Here is a 25375-nt window from a genome sequence, read left to right on the forward strand (position 1 = left end):
CAGTGCTTTACTCTTTCTCTTTCATTTTCAAAAGATACTCTCTTCACCATTCACCAGAACTAAATTATGCACTAGCAATTTCAGCCTAATCAAAAGGATTCTGAAGAGCAAAAAGAACCCCCTTCCAAACTGTTATTGTTATCCACAATGGGGCACTCAGACTGCAAGAGTTAGATTGCAGCACTTCAATACGATCACCTGTTCTGTTCCAAGAGTACACCAGAGAAGAAACGATGGGAATAGCAAATCTGAATGCACATTATGAATGACACGAAGCGTGGTAGGATTCATATGTAAAATTAAGGCTCAAACTTACAGAAAATGCAACTGGTTGCAAAGTTCACATCTGATTTCAGGGCACTAAGCCCATCAGAGTTCAAGAAGTGTTTGGAGATCACTCTCAGGCACATGTTGCGATGCTTGAGGTGTCCAGAACAAGGCCAGAAGTTGGACTTGATGATCCTGATGGGTCCTTTCCAATACAGCATATCCTATGATTTTATGACTTAAGGTGGCAACTTGCAGGGACATTTAAATTCTTCCAAAGTTTAGTTTTGGTATCAGGCTAATAATATTTCAAGAATTATAAACTGCTGTATAGAAACTACAATAAAGAGAAACACATATAAAGAATACATCAAAAAGCAGTCAAAACTGCCCAACCCACAACTAATATAAATCAAATATTAGAAAATTTTTAAAGAAAATCTCAAGTATAATGGGAAACAATTAGAATACTTTAAAATTATTGCTAATGTCTGTCTATATTCACATATTATTTGCAACCATGTGACTACAGTTCAAAGATTTGTTTGATGCCAAAAATTTTCATGTGCCACATAATTCTATTTAATGGAGGGTAAGACATAAGATATCTTATGCATGTCTACATGCAACTATAATTAGGGAATAATAACATCTCTTGCTTTTTTTTTTTTTTTTTTATCCTGATGGCATTCAGGCAGTTAGACTTCTATGAGTTCTATCTTCATTACCTGTTGAGCACTTTCAGATAAGGAATTCTGTGCTCAAAATCAAAGAAGGGGAAAAAGAGAAAGATTAATAAAACTATTTTTTTCAAGTAATATAATCTTTCAAGATGTTTAAATTTTCATTGCCAGAAATGAATATCTATTATACTTACCTGGAGAAAAAAGCAAAATCAGCATTGTTTGGCTCTAGCTCATTTTGAGTATAAAATGAGTTATGTAAGCTAACTAACAGTTCCTCTATATTCCAGATTTTATTTTTGCTTTTTTAACCCCAAATTTCATATACCAGCACAAGTAAGAGACTTTCCTTGTGTTATCACACATTTTCCAAAAGGCACGATTTCAATAGGCAAAAAAATGTTAAGATACTTGAGAAAATAAAATAGAAAAAAAGAAATCCTCTAGTCTGTCTAATTCAAGAAGGGTTAGATTTTTAGGCTACAGCTTCATATGACTTTAAACTCATTGTGTCAGTGTCACCAATCTTTCCTATTTTGAGTTAAAGTTTTGCTTTTCCAAGAATTTCAGAGACCACAAGATCACTGAGCAGCTTTAGAGCATCCTTTTACAATCTGTACATCCGTTAATATTGAAAGCTGTCATAGATTTTCAGTGTCTTTTTATTTAGGGGGAAATTCTGGACATATTGTTGTTCCAGCTTCATATTTCCTTTCTTTATCTATTTGAAAGTGGCGAGTGAATATATGTGGTGCTAAACTTGTACAGGGAAATCAAGACTGTGGTAAGTGAAAATGGGAATTTCTGCATTTGGGATCTTGAGGTGGCCAATATAATGTAAAATAGGCTTTTCTTATCTCTTTTGCCAGGTAAAACGTGATGAAAATGAACAGCCTCAAGTTGCAATGGGAGATTTAGGTTGGATATTAAAAAAATATTTCTTCCCTGTTGTCAAGCACTGGAACAGGTGCTCAGGGCACTGATTGGATCACCCTCCCTGGAGGTATTTAAAAGATGAGTAGATATGTAGGCAACTGGGGACACAAGTGACACATTTTTAGGGGTGGTCTTGGCAGTGTTGCGTTAATGGATGGACTCAATAATCTTGGGGATCTTTTCCAACCCAAACAATTCCATGATGCTGTGACTCTATGACTTACTTAACAATAAAACAGAAGTGTATAAGAAGGTTGGTTTCCTGAGGATGATGAATCTGAGAAGTGCTTTTAAAGGCTAAACTCGTAATTTCAGTGCTATTAAGTGGTGGTTTTGCCTTCTTGTTTTTTTATTTTCGTTATTGGTTGGTTGTTTTTCTAAAAGTAGAAGACTATTATGAACCCAGTGCAGTTAATACTGGAGATAAAACTGGCTCTGTTTGGAATTGATGTAATCTGATATATTTCCCTGGGACTAAGAAAGGTATTAAGGAAAATAAAAATGACACCAGAGTCTATTACAACCCAACTGCAAATGATTTGTTCATAGAATTATGAAAGATGAATCAACCAGTCTGAAATAAAAACATTTCAGTTCTTATCTGTGGACTGATATTACCATTGTGAGTAGCTTCTCAAAGTTTTTTAACTGCAACATAGCAATTTTATGAAGACAACTGCAGAACAATTTATACATGATATATAGCTCAATTTTTTGCAAAACATTTGTCAGACGACATGTCAATCACAGCATGCTAGTCAATGTTCAGAAGGAGGAACTCAATCTTCATATCTCAAGATATCATAAAGAAAGAACAAAGTAAGATGAATGGGGGAAAATAAAAGGATAGGAATGAAATTTTGGAATGAATTATTTTTCTTTGCTTCATTCTCTGCCTCCTTTGTTTCTTCTTTTTTCAAGTACCTTTCCTTGTCCCTTGATTTTTCCTTCATCTTGTTGTTGTATTTTTTATTAATAGCATACTCTTATTGTGCCTGAATCTTTCCAAGTTTTTCTGGGGGCTGTTTCTCATAGCAAATAAAAGATAAAAGCTAGCTGTGTTGCACATTTCTTCTCTGTTTTCTTTCATGTTTGGACTTACTTTCAAAAGTATTAATAATTACAATGCTCTACTAACATCTCTATCTTGTCTATTCTTTGTCTAACTGTCGTCTTTTTTCTCTGACTTCAGAGATCCAGAAGTCCAAACTGATGTCTTTGTTTTTTAAAGACTGTATTTAATTCTCTGGCCATGAATCAGTTTAAAAATTAAAACAATGAGTATTATAATACTGCTTTCCACTGCAAAATTTTCAAGGACTTGAAGACTTTGGGTGGCAAAACATGACCCCATGGAGCACAGGTCCTCATCTATTGCATGTTAAACAGATTTTTTTTTGAAATGTCACATAGTACTGAATCATTTCACAAAAACTGTTGGTAATACTGAGACTAGTTAGGAGAAGATGAGAGTCTGAAATGTCTGTGTCAGTAAGTCAGATATAAAATCACAGACACAAAAAGATGTTGCAATGAAGTAGTAAATTTTAGGAAAGCTGTATACCCAGTAGCTGCGACCAAAGCTAGATAAAGTGACTAGTATAGTTTTACAAGTGAACATACTCAGTAACAGTGGACACAATGCACTCTGACATAATAGATTAATTTCTTATTAATATATATCTTCATGATGCATATGAATATCTCAAGTGCTAAATTCAGCAGTCTTGGACTCCCAGTTTTGTCCTGTGCCCAATTTCTGTTGTGATTCTCAGTGTAGACAAGTTTTAAGGCACGGTTCTGCTTTAGTATCACCTCTCAATAGTTAATCATCTTATGATTTGAGAAGGCAGAAATTCTTTTGGATGCATATAGAGTACAGATTATGAGAACATATCCTGATAGGGGTTGCATATGCATTTGTACCAGTTCATTTGACACAAGGGACTCAGAGTTTCCTTGCAACCTTTTACCTGCATTGGTGCCATAGCAAAAGGCTATGCACTAGGATGGCCTGTCCATACAGACCAAGGTACTGTGATAGAAAGTTTTGTCACCCGGTATCAAGTTCAAATGAGTTTTCAATTATCTAAATATACAGTATATTTACTGTAAGTATGTTTCCTTAGTTGCTTAGGTCTAGATTCACAGACCTGTTTGCTTCAGGAGTTACATTTGTTTTTTTCTCCTTTGTGCTTTTATTTCCCAATTTCTGTTCTGTGCCTCTGTCACTCCCACCTATGTTATCAGAAAGCACTTCTGACATTTTTTTTAGATATGTAATCACCAAATGTGTCAGATTCAACACTTCCTTTATCATTCCTGATTCTTATTTTTTTCACATGAAGTTCAGTATTCCCTGAAATATTTTCTCATATGTAATAATTTATTGCTGATGGTTCCCTTTTCTATCTTGCTATTGTAAATGCTTCTGAGTGAATACATGTAGATACTTCAGATAATCACAGTATCTTACAAGGTACGTAATTATGAGTTTCTAATCTAGAATTATGTACCAGAACACAGTTAATGAGTTTTACTGTATTACTAGCAGATGCAGCCATGATAATTTTTCCATTTCTTTTAAGTCAGAATTTTGTAACTTTGTAACACCCACTACTGCATGATACAAGTTGTTTTAATGATGAGTGGAGGTTGCTATTGCAGAGCTCTGTTGTGGATGCTCTTTCCCAGCACTTTTTTTTTCTTTTTTTTTTGTCTGTTGTGTGGCAGCTCCTGAGATCCAAAACCCACTCACTTAGTGTAGCCTACTGCAGCAGATGCTCCTAGTATTTCTCCTTCACAAACTCTGAAAGCTCTATGGCAGTAACCAAAACACTTAGTCATTGCTGCTGCTTTGTTTCCTTCACCCTCGGCTTTGCTGTAGTCCTTATTGCAGCTTCCTTCCCCCATGCTAGCGTTCCATGTTCTCTACTCACTGTGCCTCCATGCATTTTGCACTACTGTCCTCAGTGAAAAACAACAGACTTCCATCTTGCTACTATTCAGGTCTGGATGATTTTATGATTCCTTCACCAAAAGACATTAAATGAGCTAATTGGTGTTGGCTGAGGTGTCTGTTAGTGACAGCTGGAGAGAAACCTGCATATTTCTTTGCAGCAGGTGACAAATAACAAGTTTCCTGGAAATCTGCCTCTTTAAAAACTCTGGTTACTCTAATGTAAGAGTCACAGTCCCAGCACAGGTTAAGAACACTGATCCATAAAACTAAAGTCTCGGTTCTCTGTATAATAAATGGAGGTAGATTCCTCCTAATTGAGATGCTCTGAGGTGCCCTTTGGAGATGCTTACTTTTATTCTTTGGATATATAATGAGCCTAGGCAATTAACTGTCTCCCAAATTAGGTGTTTAATGTAGACACCGTGAAAAAAATTCTCTTCCCCTTGTTACAGCAGAACATTATGCAATCTGTAGGTCTAATGAAAGTCTTTGGAAGAGGCCCCAGCTAGAAAGAGAAATAACATTTTTAAACAACTTCATTTTTATATTCCCATAATTTTTTGCTTTTTAAAAAATACATCAGTCAGTGAATTTTCAGCTAATTTGGAATTCTGCATAGTTGACTACCTATGAATCACTATTAAATACATATTGTATAATATACCTTTTATATCTCTACAGAAATTCCTCTTTTTGAAGGTCATCTTTTCTTCTCTAATATTCTAAATGAGTCCTATTTACATTTAAAAAGGTCCTTATATTTACATCTGGGGGCTAAATTATATCTAACATGCTTATTCTATCTTGACCTAGATTTAAACAAAAAACCAACAGCCCAATTTTTTTTTTTTTTTTTTTTTAAATTAACAATGTCAATTATGGAGCAATCCTATTATAATGCAGCATGAGAAACGATAGCTTTTTCTGTGTGATCACTGTAATTCGTGCATCTTCCAAGTTACATACATGGAAAATGCATAGGCTGCTAAAATTCAGGAGTTTTGCCGGGCTGCTATGTGGAGGTTGCTGTAGGTCAATGATCCACTGGTGCAAAGGGCAGTCATTTAATACACTCACTGCTTCTGCCATTATCTAACCACACATCTTAGATGCATAATAAACACAGCTTCTGTCTGGGATTGATAACCATATCTAAAAGGTGATATCTGTAAATACTTTTCTCCTAGCTTTTTTTTTTTTCTTTTAATCATGAATGAGAAGGAATGACAGATATTTTAGAGATGAGAAATAAATAGTAAAAATAGGCTAGTAAGATATCTGAATTAAGCGAATTTTCATTCCATAAAAATATTTCTATACTGATTAGCTCAATAGCAAATGCTAATGAGCTCGAAAAAATCAAAATTGACCCATAGATACGTTTTATTCTTGAGATGTATATACACACCTGTTAAAACCTTGCAATATTACATCCCCATAGCCGGCTTTCCATATTGTCAATATTTAAGTCCCATAAGACACCCACCTTGTTAATTAATTAATGCTCTTAAAATTTTGTTTTGGCCTTTTACACTATTATTTAAACTGAGAAAAAGAATATGGGATTCTAGTTTTTTGGTTTTACACAGTGTTTTGCCTGTCATAGTAAGTAAATTTAATCTGCATTATTAGTAACTGTCAAAAGCATACTCTGAACAGAAGGCAAATACAGCAGGTGGTATAAAAAGAAGAGATGGCTGAAAGCAAAAAGGCAAAACAAATAATTGTTAGAAACTGCTAATCTAGTTATGAATAAATTTAAGACAAATTAAAACGCAATGCAAAGCTTTCACTGAAGGTGAATACTTGGCAGAAAAGGAGATAAACTGACCAGCTCTTGTTATAAAGACCATTTGTTAGGAAGCTCAAGTGCTAAAAATCCTTGTATATTCTAATTGCTTTAATGCAACTTGTAAAAACATAATCTCTCAGGTTTTTGAACCTCCTGGGTGATGGCTCATCAGACAACAAACCTATGACACAGAGAATTGTTGCTTTGTTTACTAACGCATAAAATAGGTGATTCTGTCAATTTACTATACTTTTCAGTGGTCACTTTTATTTTTTCTTTGCAGGTAGTTAGCATTTACATGATATTTCTTGTCACAACTAAAAGTAATAGAGAAAACACTCTCAAAAGACATATAAAGAGTGAAAAAAATCATGTTGCCTGAGTATTTTATATTTTTTAATCATTTGTTTTTCAGTGACATATCAAAAAAAAAAAAGGTATGCAGACGGTTTGGACTTTGCCAAAGGAGCAAAGTCTGTTAGTTTTTTTTGTTGTTTTTTTTTTTTTTTTTCCCCCCCTTCCATTTCTGATGATGTGTGCAGATTGAGACAAAAGTGCCAAGCCCTTCGACAGTTCCCTAGAGTCTGGAGGGCAGTCTGCCTGGAGTCTGGTGCGGAATTTCACTTTTCCCAGATCCCACTTATGCCTCATGCTGGATGTTCAATTTTTGGCACTCAACAGAAACACCTTCAGAATAAGTGGTTATAGAGGTGGTCGAAGACAGCTTGACCTTAAGCTATTAGGTGGCTGCTGCTAAGCAGTTCTTAAAATTCCTCTAATCCCAGTGGAACAATTATCTCACTCTCTAGAAAAACTCCGAAATGGCTCAACTTTATTAAAAAAATCAAACAACAACAACAAAAGGAAATCTTGTTGGTTTGAAATTCCAAAGCATGTTAACAGAAGCTGAAGAAACAAGAATTTCTTTGTTCTTGAGTTCTCTCAGATGTGTATCTTACCTACCTAGCAGGCAAATAAATGTACATTCAAAGCTCAGTGATGCTTCAATGTCTACAGCGTGATTTCTCCATCTTACCCATGTGCTAAGTATCTTCCCTGCTCACTTATTTCTTTATTGAATTCTTCATAATTGCAACACATGAAAATGAGAGAGAAAAAGGGATTTAGACAACCACACACGCCCCGCACAGATAAAATGCCTCTTGAGAGGGAATTCCACCTTTGGAGAGTTATAGCACCCTACAAACAAGGTCCCGTGTTTAATCTTTCACCTCACTGGTGTACCAAGGATGCCGAGTGACCCATGGTAGTGCAGGGCAGTCAGGCTCACTTCTTCAAGGCTGCAGTTGCAGAGACCAGCTGCACAGAGGCTGTAACACCAGTTACCCAACCTGTCACTGGAGCCAGGGGGACCCAGGGCAGCCATTAGCGGCATAGCGGAGATAATGCCAGGATCTTTTAGAACTGCTAAATGTCTAAGGAAAGGAGTTACAGAAGAGCTCCACAGGAGCCCTGCAACACACAGAGAAGTTAGTGTTCAGATGCAGCAGTGTAATTAAGGCAACTGGGGCACAGTGTTTCATGTTGTTTAGAACAAACTCCTTGATAAAATCCGTCTTTGCTTATGCTTTGCATAGAAGTTTCTCTTCCCTTTTGACAGTTCTGTAAGACAGATGGTCCCAGAGCTCTTTCACCACTCTGCAGAACTCTGTAGAGAGATCTCTATTTTTTTTCCCAGTTTTGATGTCTAAATTAGGTACATTTCTTTAATTTCCACAGTTACAATTAATAATTATACTTAAGTAAGTTACGTCACTTTAGTTGAGGACTGAAAATGAAAGGCTTTTGTCCTTGCTAGACTTCTGAAATCAGCTTTGAGCTTACCTTTAAGAGTTTTAATATAATTGAAGAGACTGTTATCTTCCTGTTCTTTTAACACTTTTTTTTTTTTTTTTTTTTTTTTTTTTTTAAATGAGACCTGTATGGGTCATTCAGTTAAGACTTGAATTCGATGATCTTTGCAGGTCCCTTCCAACTCAGAATAATCTGTGATATCTGTGAGGTCTGTCTCCATTCACAGCTGCATCTGAATCATGAGCTGCTTTTTTTAATATGTTCCTCCATTTTTTAAAGTCTAATTATTTTGATTCTGTCTAACTGGAAAAAAAATTGAAGACTCATTCAATGACCTTCCTAGCATTCTTAGTGTTGTTAGGGCTGCTAAGCTTTGCAGCACAAATTTTATGTGATAGTATAAATCTCTTGTATTACAGAAAAACAAAAAAGGAACACTCCTTTCCTGCAATTTAAAGCTAGAGAACTTGAAAGAAGAATAAAGCAAAATAAACTGCTCTTTTTTCTTTTGTTTTCATCAATAAAAAATTACTTCTGTTTGTTGACCTAGATATGTATGTATTCCCCTATGCAGTCTGTTGTTAGATTCTAAGATTCATGACCATAAGTGAAAATTGAATGAAAAAAAGGACTTGATTTTTTAACAGAATTAGAAGTTTTATGACTTTTAGCTTCTGTCTTAGCAAAATAAACCCCCAATAAAACAGAATCTAACCTTACCGTTTAAAATGTAAATTCTCCTTGTTGCCATAGAGAATAGCTCCTATGCAAACAGGTCTGATAATAATTACACATGTTCATTTGGAATAGAATAGGAAGGGTTTATCTTTCTTTAAAGCAGCAGGTATGTCTCCTTCCTCTGAGAGTGTCAAACCTAGATGGAGATAGTGATCAAACATGGTGTGACAATTTCCGCAATGTCTCCCTGTGGGAGCTATTAAAATTCATCTTATGCACAAAAAACCTCTTGAGTGTCTGGCCTGGTAAAAAAATGTATGTTATCATCTAGGAGACGAGGTACTATATCTTGCCAAAAAAACAGAAAACATATTTCGTAGGCAGTTTTGTGAATTCTTCCTCACTGAATTTTTTTTTTTTTTTTTTGTCAACAGCTTTCTCTTAGCTAGTTGAAAGTGATGGGTAAATCAGCTCTTCAGGGTCTCAGCCTGGAGCTTCTTCTTTGTTCTAGCATCATATAGACATGTTCAGTTCTAAACCAACAAGGCCCATTTGTTTCCAGAAAGCACAAGATGAAATTAAATGAAGGGAGAGTACTGAAAGAAGAAGCATGACTTTGCACAGGACTAACTCCCTTGACCAACTTGTTAGATCAATAAAAATTATTGCAACTCATATTCCAGACTTGCAGTAGTCAGCTGGAGTCTTTATTGCAGGTTTCATGAACCTCTTTTGAATCTGTGTAATAAGGGAGTATTCTTTATGAAAGTTTTTTAATACACAATACTTATTAGGAATTTACTTACAAAAGGCCTTTTCCTAATTCTTAGTAATGAGGGAAGAGCTACATGGTATTCTACAAGGAGCATTTAATGAGAATGCAATGAATACATGAAAGCCATCAAAGGTTATTTACATCAAACAGCAAGAGGAGCTCAACAAGAAACACAATATTTGAGAATTTCAGCAGCAGATTTATGCATGATATTATGCACTGCCCCAGGCTGAGTGATAACTCAGCTCCTTACAGCTGGAGCACAGGTGTTCTCTATCTTCACAGTCAGAGGACGAGGGTTCAGGAAGATGGAGAATAATTAAACTAGTGAATGCTTGGCTGTATGGCTGGTGCCATACTCAACAGTTTTGACTTCAATGATCATGGATTGACCTTTGATGGGTCAGATTTGTCGGGAACTGATGGAATTCACATGACAAATTGGAGCAAGAGGTATTTTACACCAAACTGCGCAGAGTTATAAGGAGAACTTTAACATAGATTTAATGGGGAAAGAGATGGAACTTTGAGTACCAGAAAATCCAGGAGTTGCTGACATATTGGGAACCAACAGAAAAATAATCATGAAATGTCTCAAGGGAATTATGACTTGTTCCTCTAAAACTACAGCAGGGTTGATAGACCAACTGGAGTCTTTACCAGTACATGTAGTGTGGATTACAGAGGAGAAGCTGGTACCACTGTGCTTGCAAGCTCTGATACCGCTGGGGGACTTCATTCATCCTAACCCCTTCTTGAAAAGCAGAGAAATCTGTAAGTAGTCTGGGAGTCTCCTGGACTCTGTCTAGGATAATAACCTAATCTGAGAGACAGAAAGCCTGACCAGGGGAGAAACATTACTGGACCTGCTGCTTATCAACACATGATGAAATAATTAGAATGGTCAGGATTGATGGTTGCCTGGGCTGCAGCTCTCAAGTCCTAGTGGAATTTGGGATCTCACAGGATATAGGCCAGGCAATGGGTAAAGTCAACCCCCTGAATTTTAGCAGTGAACTTTCAGTTAAGGAATTAGTGGATGAGGCTCCCTGGGAAACTCAGGAATAAAGGATCAGGACAGAGTTGGCAGAACTTTAAGGACTTGTTTCCAGGAGCAATTTTTTTTTCTAAGACCAGCATGTGTAAGTGAGGACCTCCTGCCCAAATAAAAGTACAGGAAGGAAATTTATAGGCCGGGGAAACAAGGACATTTTTGTATCCCAAGTGGAACATAGGGCTGCTGTCTGGAAACCAGCTGTGTCCTGGGCTGTATCAAAAGGAACATGGCCAGCAGGTTAGGTGAGGAGATTCTGCCCCTCTGCCTGCTCTTGTGAGACTTCACTTTGAGTGCTGCATCCAGTTCTGGGGTTCTTAGCACATGAAAGACATAGTTCTGCTGGAGTGAGTCCAGAGCCAGTCCTCAAAGACAACCAAAGGGCTGAAACATCTCTTTTATGAAGAAAGGCTGAGACAGCTGGGGCTGTTCAGCCTGTAGAAGAGAAAGCAGAGCTTACTAAAGCCTGCAGGTACATAAAGGGGGCTCATAAAAAAAAAATGTAGAAAAGCTTTTTAAAAGACCTGAAGTAACAAGTCAAGGAACAGCAGTTTTAAACTGAGGGAGGATAGATTTAGACCCGATATATGGAAGATATTCTTTACTGTGAGGGTGATGAGGCACTGCAACATGTTGCCTAGAGAATTTGTGGATATCCCATCCCTGGAAGTATTCAACACCATGTTAAATAAAGCTTTGAGCAACCTGGTCTAGTAGAAGGTGAAGTTGTCCATGGGAAGGGTTTGGACTAGATAGCATTAAAGTTTCCTGACAATTTAAACCACTCTATCATTCTATGACCCCCTGTAACCCATTATGTTGATGATGATTATGCTGGTGGTATTTAAATATTTTATCATTGTATTGAAACATGAAATATTTTCAAAGCTACGTCATTTAAATATATGCATTTTATTTTTTAATTTAATATGATTAAGGAAAAGAAATACTAAATATCACAGCATCAGCATGGTTTACGGAAATGACAGTTGAGTATGAATAGCGTGGCACTTTTTAGCAAGAAATAGTTCTAAGATCGTCTTAGATTTGCTAGAAGATAAATAAAGCTATTCATTTTGAATGTTTACTTGTTAGCTTAGAAGAATACATACATAAACATTAAAATGCAAAACTGTACTTGAAACTTTGATCCAGAACATGGCAGGCTACCGCAATGAAATGTCTTCCTCAGCATCACATTCAACAGTAAGTGTTCTTCCAGATTATTCCTTAATTAGCAGGCTTTTCTGTGTGAAGAACACTAGTGTAACTCCCAGTTATTGCAAAAGTATTGGAATCACTGTTTTATACTCCTGACAAATTTATAAAAACTGAAGACTTCTGGCATTTTGCTGGTACTCTCAAAACCAAGGGCAACATAGATTTATATATAGAAAATACATTGACCACTGTAAAGGAATTATTTTTCACAGGAATTCTCTATTAATTGTGGCTAGTTTAGAGATACTATTTAAGGTCTGTCCTTTAAAAATATTCTCTGAAGTTATCTACCATGATCTTTCCATTTTTCTCTAACTCTTTTCAAACTGGAAAATGATACAAGGTTTTTAAATTTTAGAATACCTTTTAAATTATTTTAATAATTTAAATTTTATAGTTGATATAACAGTTATTTCTGTCTCAGAGTTTTATTACTTCTAAGCCATATAAGCAAAAAACTTGCAAACCCATCCTGTTTATATCCAAAGATGTATAAATAAATCATCCTACATCCCACCTCACAAGACACTTTTTTAGTTTTCTCTTTACATGACGTTTTCAGCAGATTAGCTTCTCTCATCTTTTTTCCTGTTAGTGAAACCAGGTATTCACTCAAATCTCACCTGCAGGACTAAAAGGAACTTTCTGTATTTTAGGAAGATACTCAAATCATCCAAGGATGGAGAAATCTGTTTTGTATAAATGCACACAATCAATTTATCATAAACATATACTGAGAGACTCTGACTTTTAGAAGCAATCTGAATGCTACTGTAGCTCAATGCCTAAAACCTTTACAAACAAGTGAGTTTACATATGTTAAAAGTTCTTTTGCCAAACATGGTTTTCCAGAAATCCTAGGTCGATTAACCCATAAAAAAGCAACATATCAAAAGGCTACTAATAGCAAGAGGTTTTTTTATTAGACAGAGATGATTTTTATTCTGATTTTAAAAATTGATTAAGTTAGTACTTATTAAAGTTCATTGCATCCCTGAGTAATATGCTGTCTCCAGACTCTAATGATACTCATGGAAGCCCAGGTGGCGTACTGGAGGTCTAACAATAGTTCTGAAACTGAGATTTCAAGTAGTATTTAGACCTACTTTTACAAACTTTTGTAATTCATTAATCATGCTTTTTAATTAAGGCTTAGCAATCAAAAATATCATTGATCTAAAGGAATGATTTGTCATAAATATTTACCAACATAAAATACATTGTACATCCAGGTGCTTTGGAACAACTGTCGCATATTTAAAATGTGTATCATTGTCAGGGTTCTCTAAAGTGCTGTAAATATTGCTGTAGCCATTTCTCCAGTAATGCCACAATTGGAATCAAAAAAGGCATCGAGCTTAATTTCATTTCTGTTAATTTGTCTGTAACTTGAGATGATTCTAGAACATGACAAATTTACAGTTTTTGGATATTTTTGACTCAATTATCACAAGCATGCTAAACGTCTAGGGACATTTAATTGAAATCAAAGTTATTTTGGGAACAATCTCAGGTTAATTTCTTGATGTCAGTTCTCTATATTCAGGTAACATTGACATCTATTTGGCATCTCTAATATAAAATAACTTCTTCTACCCTTTAACTAACCACAAATATTTAACTCACTTCAAAAAAATCCTACTACTTTCTTACTGCTGTAAGTCAAACTTGCATTATATTTTAGGGGTGTTTTTTTGTCTGTTGCACCAAAGAACTTTTTGGAAATTTTGAAAGAATTAGATAACTAAACTAATATCACTGGATGTTAATTCCTTTATAGAGTAGAAAAACTAATGTATGCATAAGGTGACTTTCCCAAAATCTAGTCAGGAGATCACTAACAAAATAGATACTAAAACCAATAGCTTTTTATTTTATATTGTGTAACTTAATCATAGATTATCTTTACAAACATCTATAGCTAGCTACTTTCTAGTAAAACCAATCACTTTATTCAGAATATTAATAAGAACTTGGCTCTGAAAATGTGTTAGAGATATGAAGCTCTTGGTTCGTTTCCTTGGCTCATCATTTGTCTTTACCCACCTTTGCTTTAAATTGCAAGGGCTATTAATTTTCATCAGACAATTTGATTATTTCCTACTTCACGATTAAATTAATAATATTTTCCAAAATTTTCAGAGAGGAAAACTTTAGTGACAAGCACAATACCTCATTCACTAGGAGTTTTAGCTGCCTGAAAGATTAACTGAATTATTATTCTACACCAATTTCTGGGAAGGAATCAACATAAAGGCAAGACATTTTTTGCATTTAAAAATCTACAAAGAAGCCCATCCTTTCTGTATACAATTCAGAAGAACCCCAAATGGAAATCCACTTTTTATAATGTATTTACTATTTGAATGAGCAACAATAAAGCTGTTTTATACACACAGCTTTAAAGAAGATATGAATGGCCATTGTAGGTATTTTTGTTTGAAGGTAAAAATCCGGTAAAAATGTACTGGATTAGAAAATATATTCAATTATGGCTACAATCAAGAATTAAAGTATAAAAAAATTATCACTGAGTGTGGTTTACTAATCAATGGAAAAGGACCAAGGCAGGAAACATAGACCTAAAACTTTTTCTCCCTTTTTTTCAGGTGGATAATGCAAAGTATTCACAGTTTAGTTCATCTTTTTTCTCTCATTGTCCACTAAAACTGGGCACTAAACTGCCTCTTTTGGTAGGTATCATCTAGAGAATCACCAAAGTAACAAAGAAGTTTGGGGAGAAGGTCAGGGCATCTAGCCATATCCATGAAGGAGGACAGGATGCTCCTTGCTGTAATCCTAACTAGAGCATGTATGACTTTTACAATGGGACAGGTTTCAATGAGGGACCTATGATGGAATTCCCTCAGTGTTTCTTTCTATTTGGTGCTGACACACATTTTGAAAGTAATGGAAAAAGAATATAGATCAGTGATCATTTACTGTTGTGCAAGCTTTCCAACCCTGAGCATTTTTAGGACTCAAGAAAATAGATTATGATTGGTATCACTTTCACAGATTATTCCTAAAGTCTAAGGGAAGAAACTCGATACCCAAACCCAACCAATCAACCAAACCCCAAAACCAACCAACCAAACAAATCCCCCAAACACCACAACCTCCACTCCCTGTCCCCCAAAAAACCCCAAAAAGAATTAAAAAAAGAAACACAGAAAAACCACCCCAAAAGAAAAAAAAAAAACCTCTGAACTTAGTTGTTTACTGATGATTTGATGTTTTTCATGATAATTTTCCAATTTTTTTCCTAGATCCACTACTTCAGGCAGTTCCTTTATTCAGATGACATAGAGTGGTCACTGGTTCCACAAGTTTGATGAATATAAATTTAAAATATATTTGCTAGTCTCTGTTTTAAATTTGTAGGAAATCAATTGCAATTTCTATTCTCTCTGTAGATTGAAACATCTAAAAAGAGAAAAAGTAAATATAGTGATCAGTTTTTATATTTTGCCTTTCCGGATCATGGCACTTTTCACATTGATATCCTCAGCTTTTAGTCAGTCTTTACGAAAACATATTTCCAAATTGCTAATGTCTATTGATAGTCTGTAAGAGAGGTCCAAGATGTGTCTCACCTTTTCAGTTTTTTCTCCATGTTCTACTGCTTTGGAATTTGTTTTTATTCCAAAGGCAAAATGAAGATCTGTCATTTTTCCCCATACAAAAGGAAAATTCTGTATTTTCATTAAAGGGCAGATATGATTTAAATAAGACAAACACTTTGTACTGTAGAAATATTCAATATAATATAGATAACCAAATATATTCATACAACTGATGAAATCCAAAAGCCAGGCAAACAAGCTGAAACTGATACTCATCTGACGTGAAAATACTCAATTTATTTTTAGAGGAATATCTCTAAAATTCTCTTTTGGAGATTGAAATCTCCTCTTGAAACAAAGATGTCTATACAGCTGTATTTTTATTATATGTAACATACTTCAGCCATGTCAAAAAAGTATTATCCTTGCTGTTCTAGTGGATATAACCTTCTCATGACACTTGCTTTTCAGACTTCAGGCAGGAACCTGGGAATGTTGTTCCAGCTCCCTACAAGACCAGATTCCATGCCTAGAAATTATGATTTTAACACTTTTTAAAGACATATTTTTCAGTCTAGAAATCTGGGACTTTTTTGTCCATATTTCTTTTTTCACTGCCTACTAGAAGCCTGTTGGTGGAAGAAAATGGCAACAAAGATGTTTTCAACAGAGTTACATAATGAAAAGATCATTCACAAAAAAAAAAAAAAAAAAAAAAAAAAAAAAAAAAAAAAAAAATAGAGTTGAGGCTAGAGTTGAGGCATTTTTTAGACTAAAGAATATCCCTATAGGTAAAATTTAGTTGCACAGAGTATGAAATGTATCAGGACTGAATTGTATTATTTAAGCATTCACAATAGCAATACAATTTGTTTAATAAAGGAACAATGATTATATTTATATCCAAACCAGTATCACTTTTTAAAGCCATCTCTATCAATATCTGAAAGTTAAGAGTTCAGGTAAAAGTGGCATAAGCAGCCCCACTTTTTCTGCTAAACTGGGGAGCGCCTTTGAGAATTTGTTCCCCTCTAGGACAAAACAATTATTTCTTGCTGACATAAATTCCTAACAAGGCCTTTCTCTCCTCAACTATATGCAACAGCATTGTGCTTATGCTAATTTGATGTTGTGGGATCATAACCCCCTACTGATGAAATGAATTTTAAAACGTTAACAAAATTACTTGTAGGCATTGTAGAAAATGTAAAATAAAATGTTGCTGTTTTCCAAATATGCCATTCTTGAAGGTTTGCTGTGGAATTCTTGGTGTGTGCATTCATCTGTTAGCAACTTACCTTCAAGATAATTATGCAATTTAATAAAAGGAACTCTGCAGGAACATAAAAATTAACCTTCCTCCTATTATATGGAAACAGTGAGAAGGTGCTTTTGTTTTCTTAACTGAGATTTACCAAGATTTTCCTGTTTAAACTTTGCAAAGCATGTGTTCAGCCCTGAGGGAATTTACAGCCAGGTTAATGCTCACATTGTAGGAAAATGAAGATACTTCAGGGACAAGATAATAAAATAAAACAAATCTTTCCACCACTCCCAATACTTTCTTCCCCATAAGTCACTGATACACATCCAAATTAGTTTACAACACTTTGAACTTTTTAAAATTACAAACTTCACACTTGTCTTGATTTAAATTGAAATAATGTACTAAATCATTGTAATTATTTTCCGCCTTTGCCCTTATAATAAAATATATATCGTTATAAAGTGTAAAATACTGTCTGCTCTAAACTGAAAGATGGTTAACTCAAACTCCATCTCATCCAGAAATGAGTTATCTTCATGTAAAAACAGGCAATGAAAAGCATATGAATTTTGATGAAGATATTTTTTTCCTCCTTTCTTAAAAATTGCACTCTGTCTAAGCAAGCACAGAGAAGTAGTTTTAAGTGACAAGTGCGGTTTTTCATTTCCTCCAGCAAACTGTGCATGTGTTTTACTTTCCCACCTATTTTGTTACATGCTCTTAGGTAAGAAGTAAACACATAAATGGAGGTGCAATCTAAAGGGCATTCCCTTTGGATTGGAGGAGCAATTTTATTTTGTCTGCAGAATTCTGTTAACTTCATTTTGTTTATTATTTCCTTGATTTTTTTTTTTATTATTTGCATTCTCCTGGCTCTTATCTTCTAAGAGTAATCAAGACCTCTTCATACTGTCTCTAAAAGCTTATTAAAATAATAGAACAACAAAAGGGATTTACATACATGGGTGTCACAAAGGTAACTTTCATGACTCTCTAACAAAAGTTAAAATAATTTTATTATTTCATTATGAAATCTATAACCTCATTTTAGCCTTCTATAGCATGAAACTATTGAAACTGTATTTGCATTTTGAAACTTCAATTGCATTTACTCACGGGTTGATGCACTTTGAGAGTCAGGCATGGGCTACTGTCAAAGAATGGACATCTTCCCCAGTTTTTCATAGCTAATTACTACAAGTAAGAAGTTTCCCCCAGAGAGGGACCACTTTTATTCTGTACTTGACAGGTAGAAATTAGCTGCCTAATGGAATGGAATAGTTCTGCAAATTGAAGGAATTAAGTGAGCTTTTTTAATTTGGGCTTCTTTTAAATTAGATTTTAATTTGAATTCAAATGTGAGGTTGGTGTGACAGGGCAGCTTATTTTGGATGTTTTCCAATAAATTTATGATGCTCACTGTTGATGTATCATGTCTTGTCTTAGAGCCAATATTGAAAAATACTCTGACTTTGGACTACAAGCCAAAGAAATTAAATGAGCAGGAAATTTCCTTTTGTACAAAACCTCAGAATTGTCATTTAACTACTGTAATGGTATCACTCAACTAGCTGCATATGGAATAATGGATTAAGTACTACTAAAATGACAAAGTCATCATAGATTAAAAAAAAAAAAAAAATTGTAAGCCTGACTCTACCTATTTTTATGAGTCTTCTTTTGGAAGATAATAATCACAGATAACCTGAACATGTACAATATGATAACGTAAAAATAAGTTGCACAAGCAACATTATTCTTAATTCCCTTTGCTTTTGAGACAGATCCCTGACTTACACATGATGCTGGAAAAACTCATGACTCTCCACTCTAAGAGACATCACCTCTTAAAAATGAGATACTGAAGCATAACTGGTATTATTATTTCAATTTCAAAAAGTTGGAAAAGAAACCATTCATTTTTTAAAATATATGGTTTCCTCTCTTATGTACTATATTTTTCTTTCCTTTCTGATGATTTTCCCATTTATCTCTCCTGATAAAATAGTTACTGAATTTATTTCAGTACTTTTTAAAACATATGTAAGCTTTGAAAAAAAAAAGAAGAAAAAAAAAATTAACAGAAAGAAAAGAATTTGAATGATACATAAAAAGTTTCCTTATTTCACTTCTTTTGGAGTTTCATTCTCATATCTGCAGGAAGAGCTGACAAGAACAATATTTTAAAGTAGTCAGTTCTGTCATAATCCTCCATTTAGTGCTGACTACTTTGGCATGTCATTTGTGCTTTCCTGTCCTATTATGGCCTATTCCAGGGAGCTTTTCTCCCTCATGAATCTCTTCTGACCTCATCAGTATATTTGAAGAAACCCTTCTTACCTGTGAGATATGTAGTTGAAAGGAGATAGTATCACACTCAGCATGGCAGAGGAGGAATTTCTTCCAGTGACATTTTGTTACACAGACTTTGTGAAGGTGCTCAGCATCATTTCTAACCAACTCATTGGCAATATTTAGGGAATTAAAAGGTCTGGATTGTTCATTAAACAAATGTTTAGCTTGGTTAGAAAAAAAAAAAATCAATTCCTGTTGTGTGTAAACCAGCAGAAACTGGTAAAGACTAAAAACACTTGAACATTCTGCTAATGTATTTTCTGATGATCAGAATATAGAGAAAAATAATCACCTTGCCATTATTACAAGCATCTGAACAATACTGCCTTTGTTTTGGGAGTTTCTAAGTTCTCTCATATACCTGGCTATTTAAAAAAATTCAGGATCAAAAATATCCTTATGCCTAGTTGTTTTGTTTTTATCAGCACTATAAACCAAAGAAATTAAATGAGCAGGACATTTCCATTTACACAAAAACTGAGAATTATCATTTAATCTCTGTAATGATATCAGATACCCAAAGAAACTGTTGGAATATCCAGATATCACTATCTGTGCATTGCTGTTTATAAGTATATATTTTTGACCCAGAGTTCAGAATAGGAAAAGTCAGAAGAAGATTTTGCAGACTTCTCCAAGACTTTAACCATTAAATAAAAGCACTTCCTGGACAGTAAGAATTTAAAGAAATTTCTTTTGTGAAGTAGTCTGCTAAATAAGCACAAAATGTAGCAATATATTCCCTTACGTTGCTCTGGCAGTGCAGGAGTCTCCTGAGGGAAAAATAAAAAAAAAAGAAAACAGAATTTTAAAAAAAAATAGATCTTGTGCAATATTTTCAGACACAAAATCTAATATGAATTTGTGCCAAGACTGATAGACTGCATGTCCTTGAGACAGGGAAAAAAGAATTCTTTGGTTTTCCAAACATCACAAAGCAAACAGAAAATTTTCTTCAGAATTTATAATTTGAAAAAAAAATTAACCATCTAAAGTGCTGGAAGAAAATGCACTATACAACAAGTATTTTTCAAAAAGCAAATGCATGTTTAACTGGAGCAGTTTCTGATGGCAGAGAAAGAGTAAGCACATACTCTGTGAAAAAAACTAAAAAAAACAAAACCCAAAAACATACAGCTTCATGATTTAAGCAAGCAGAACTAGAGGAGGAGGATGGTGTGAAAAAAATCTTTGAAGTAATAAGGCTAAAACACTTGGGGAAAACAAAGAAAGGAAATAACATGTCCTAAGGATATTTGCACTTAGTGAAGAAAAAAACAATCATGAAATGAGAAAATGAGGACAGGCAATGGGATATAAGATCTTACAGTGATTTAAGACTCACTGACACAAGGGAATAGATATGGGAGGGACATAACCAGGAGAGAATAGCTTGTTTAAAACAGCACGAGAGACAGAAAATACCCTAACTTCTCCAAACAGCTCAGAAAACTCTTAATAACTTATTGGCAGGTCTGTAATTCACTGTACAACATCAAATGCAATATATAATCTTCTGTGCTAACTGGGGATGGCCTCAGAGTAAAACAAGTGAATCATCTGTCACCTATCCCAGTCATCACATAGTCCTTCAACTTTCCTCCACACTGAGAAAAATCCAACAGCTTTTAGAAAAGCAAGCTAAGAGAAGTGATTTTGCCAGAGGGGAAACAGGAGTTTGACTTTGGAGTGATAATGTGTAAAGAGATTTAACCCGTTAATCTACTTACCTCATTTTTCTTTTTAAATTTATTTTCAAGGAATTCAATTTATGCAACCTTATCTTGTAAAGGAATTTATAATTTATTTAATGTTAACCAATGTAAAAAGATGATATTTAAAACATTGGTTTGTTTTTCAAAAAGCTAGCCCAAATGACAACTTTTCAATGTGTGCTTAGCATTAAAGTTATTTCAATATAGCACTTGGAACAATCAAAAGGAAAGACAGCCTTGTTGCTCCAGACCTTCTGCTCCTTCTGCTGGGAAAGCACAGCACAACTTGTCACAGAAATTAAGACTTCAAAGTATTCCAGAGTAACTGAAATTCTTTTGAAAAAAATGAAGTGTTTTGGATGTGATATCTCTCAAATAATTTTTTTTTTTTTTCGCAGAAGGACATCGCCAATAAATCAGCACAACAAGACAGAATTGTACATTCTTAAATTAAAAAAAAAAATCTTCATCTCCTTTCAATTTCCATATCTATGCTACAGATTTTGAGGTTTACATACCATGGGGAGAAACACGGAAATCACCTAACTACATACTACCTGTCTTGTATGTGCATTGCAGAGTCCTTAGGTATATTCAAGCTCTGCCAAAAACAGTGACATCCTCTATGACACAAATTGTGGTGTCCCACCCTTTTGGGGCAGGGAACACCCAAGACTGGTGGATGTACATAGTTGAAAGGAATGACAAAAGTGAGAGGCTTTTTTGCTCCCACAAAATCTTACAAAGTATTATTAAAAAAATTACACTCTTGACACGGAAATTAGTATATTAGTCCCTGACCTCCTGTTATATGCATGAGGCAGCAGATTTTGGATAAAGGGGCAGGGTAAATAGGAACAGAGAAAGAGAGAGATTAATTGAAGAGAGGAAAGAATGAAAAAAAAATAAAAAGATATCACCAGTCCTGGCTCCAGCATCAGTCTGGCTGGGGCTGGGGTATCCAGGGTCCTGGAGCCTAAACTCAGAGCAAATGTGCTCTTGCACAGTACTGAGCTGTGCTTATCTCCAGAAACTAGAACAAGCACTTCTGTCCCAGAAAAATGATGGGACATTTTTCCTTGTAAGAAAATGGAAAAAGGCCCTTTGTAGGCCCTGCTTCTCCAGCCACATCCTGTTCTTTCGCACAGTGTGTGATTAGCAACAGTCCTTGGATAAGGAATCACCAACATTCCTTGGCTGACTTCATAATTATCCAGCTGTCAGTAGGTAACCAGTAACATGGGGCTTAATTCCAGCCATTTGTGCAATGCCTAGTAAAGTGTGGGGTGCTTTCTTTTTGTACTTTTCCCTCAATTCTCTTGCACAAATTTCAGTTTTAAGAGAAAACACAGGAATCAGATATGAATTCTACCTTAATGTATTGATGGACACAATATCTTTGGACCCCCAAAGGGTTTTGGAAAAGAAGCCCAGCAAGGTTCCATTTCCATTCTTGTTCAGCCTTGTGTAGCTGCTGAGACAGGTCAGGATATCCCTGTATCTGGGTTTTTCCAGGACAATGATAAAGGTGAAGTGGTGAGAAATAATGTTTCTATCTTTTTTCTTTTATTATTATTATTATTTCTTTATTACTATGAAGTATCTTACAAGATCTCAGTACTACTACCATTTTTTCTCTTCAAGTCTCTTCAATTTCTCTTGAATATTTTTTAAATTTTCAAAAGGAACTTCTTAAAGGAGAAACACTGCAACTTTTAACTAACGTGATATGAAAATGTAGCTCAAATAATATTGTTTCATGAAAGCATACAATATCTTTCTGGTTAGGTTTTTTACCCTAATTAAATGGGAAACTAGAGATGATCTAATGATAATAGCACAAAAACTAAATATTTAATATTTCAGAATACATAATTTTTGCTTCTGTCTTTTTAGAAAAAAAAGCTTTCTTCAAAAGCCTACTGAGCTCATGACAAAAAAAAAAAAAAGTACAAATATATATATTTACAGATACTTTATAAATTCATAAAGACAAATTTTAAAAAATACAATATTGTGGTTTTTGTATGATTTTATTTTGGCATATTTTAATATATCCATTTATTTTATGCTTTTTTTTGAAGAAGGTAAAGAGAAGTTCACCTTCTTAGGCACTCTTGACTAGAAACAATATTTCTACTGAAATGGAAATGAAAAAGGAAAGAATAATTTTCTTTGGAGATAGATGACAGCAGTTTTTGGGAGGTTGTTTTATCTTTGGTTTTTTTGTTGTTAATTAGGGAAAATTTTCATTTTCTCAAATCAGATTGGGCAGCAAGACCTTTTTCACATTAGTTGATGGTTCCTTTATAACACTGGAATAATTAACAGCAAAAGCCTTTGATGTAGTATTTCTAAAGTTATTTTGATGCTAAAATATTTTGTTAAAATACAAAAAGGTCACTGTAAACCTAAGGAAAATAAACTGACATTTATCTGAAAATGAAAAGTACTAAAAAGCATGGTAAAGATAAGGTTCTGTGGAGCCGCCCCAGGTGGTATTCAGTTTTTTGTTTTTTTTGTAATGACATAAGAACACTGACTTTGTCCTGTGAGCAAACTAAGCAAAGGCTCCTAATAAATATCATAGAATCACCGGGGTTCCCAGTACAAAACAGATATGGACCCGTTCGAGCAGATACAGAGGAGAGCCACAAGAAAGAACAGAGTGTTTGAACACTGTTCCTATGAAGAAAGGTTGAACGAGTTGGGGTTGTTCTGTATGGAGAAGGTTACAGAGAGAGCTTAGTGCAGCATTCCAATCTACTAAAGGCACCTGCAACACAGATGGACAGAGGGTTTTATCAGTACATGTAGCAACAGGTCAATGACTTTAAAACAAATGGATTTAAACTTAAATATTTAGGTGGCGAGAAGTGGAGCAGGTTGCCCAGAGAATCTGTGGTTGCCTCATCCCTGAAATTATTCAAGGCCTGTCTGGATGTGGCTTTGATCAACCTGGTTTAGTGGAAGGTCTTGGAAGGTGCCTCCTAACTGAAACTATTGTAAGATTCTATGTTCAGTTGTACCCCACTAAGAAAATTTGGTATTCCAGATGTGCTTAATATCCAGAAGCCAGCTGCAGCACAATTTAGATGCATAAAGCATTATAGAAAAGGGCTGTGACTAAAGTTGCATATTTTAAGTTCTTAAATAATGCATGATGAGTTTTAAAAGTTATTTTTATAGCATCTATTGAATATTACTAATATGCATGTTATTATTATCTGGTACTAATAACACTGTATTCCCACACTATATCTGAAGATTTCAGATCAATTGTATATCAATTGTGATATTTTGTTTTGTGTCATACAAGTTCGGATTTTTCCCAGAGGGCTTTAAAAAATGGTTATATGCTGTTTCATCCCTCTCTCTCTACAGTTACATTTAGGAACAGTTACTTTGCCTTCTTTTTATCTACACATTAACGAACGATTTACTCCTCTTCCCTTGGAGCCCTGCAAGAGGCAAAACAATGTTGAGTTCTAATGTGTTTGAAACAGTCAGACTTCATCCTCTTCACCACGTGAAATCACAGAAATGCCCCTCCCATTGAATACTCATCCCCTGCATGTAAGTGACGGTCACTGGAGAGGTACACTCCATTGCTAGAATTTGGCTGGCCTTAAGGAGAAATTACATTTTTTTTCCAGACTATATCAGAGCACTATCAAGTAATGATATACTTAAAAATGAGATACACATGTTGAAAAAAACCAAAACCCAGGATCCCTCACTGGCTGGCAAAAAATGCCTATAAGTTCTTCTAAAGCAGGCAGGTTTCAAGTCTGTGCCACTTCCAGTATGAGGAACACTAAGCTATATAATGTGAGAAAGACAAAGGCCAGCACAGGTTAAATCTAAAATCCAACCTTTTATAGACAGTTTGTCGATGTATTTGGAGTATTTTGGTTATTTTGAAGGATTTTGTTACACCTGGTTGAAGAGCTTTAGATGTATGACATGAAATAACTCCGCCTTTGTTGTAATGCATTAATTGGGTTTATATTTGTAATGTTCTTTTCCCTGCCCAGCAGTGCTCATCCCCCTCATTGAGATGTAATCTAATCCTGTTTCCTCCTACTGAACACTGATTGGGTGATGCCTCTGGCGTCTTGCCTCTGGGCCCTGCCCCCTGGGGGAAAAAGCCACGGCCAGGGAGGGGCCAGCACTCTCTGCCATCGGCAGTCCATCGGATAGGGTCTCAAGGCTGAGCAGGACATAAGAATAAAAGCAGAAATATCCCACTGAAGTCAGAGAGTCAAGACTCTTCCTTTACCTTCGGC

Source organism: Hirundo rustica, chromosome 1 (assembly GCF_015227805.2).
Source record: "Hirundo rustica isolate bHirRus1 chromosome 1, bHirRus1.pri.v3, whole genome shotgun sequence".
In the NCBI taxonomy this organism is placed as follows: Eukaryota; Metazoa; Chordata; class Aves; order Passeriformes; family Hirundinidae; genus Hirundo; species Hirundo rustica.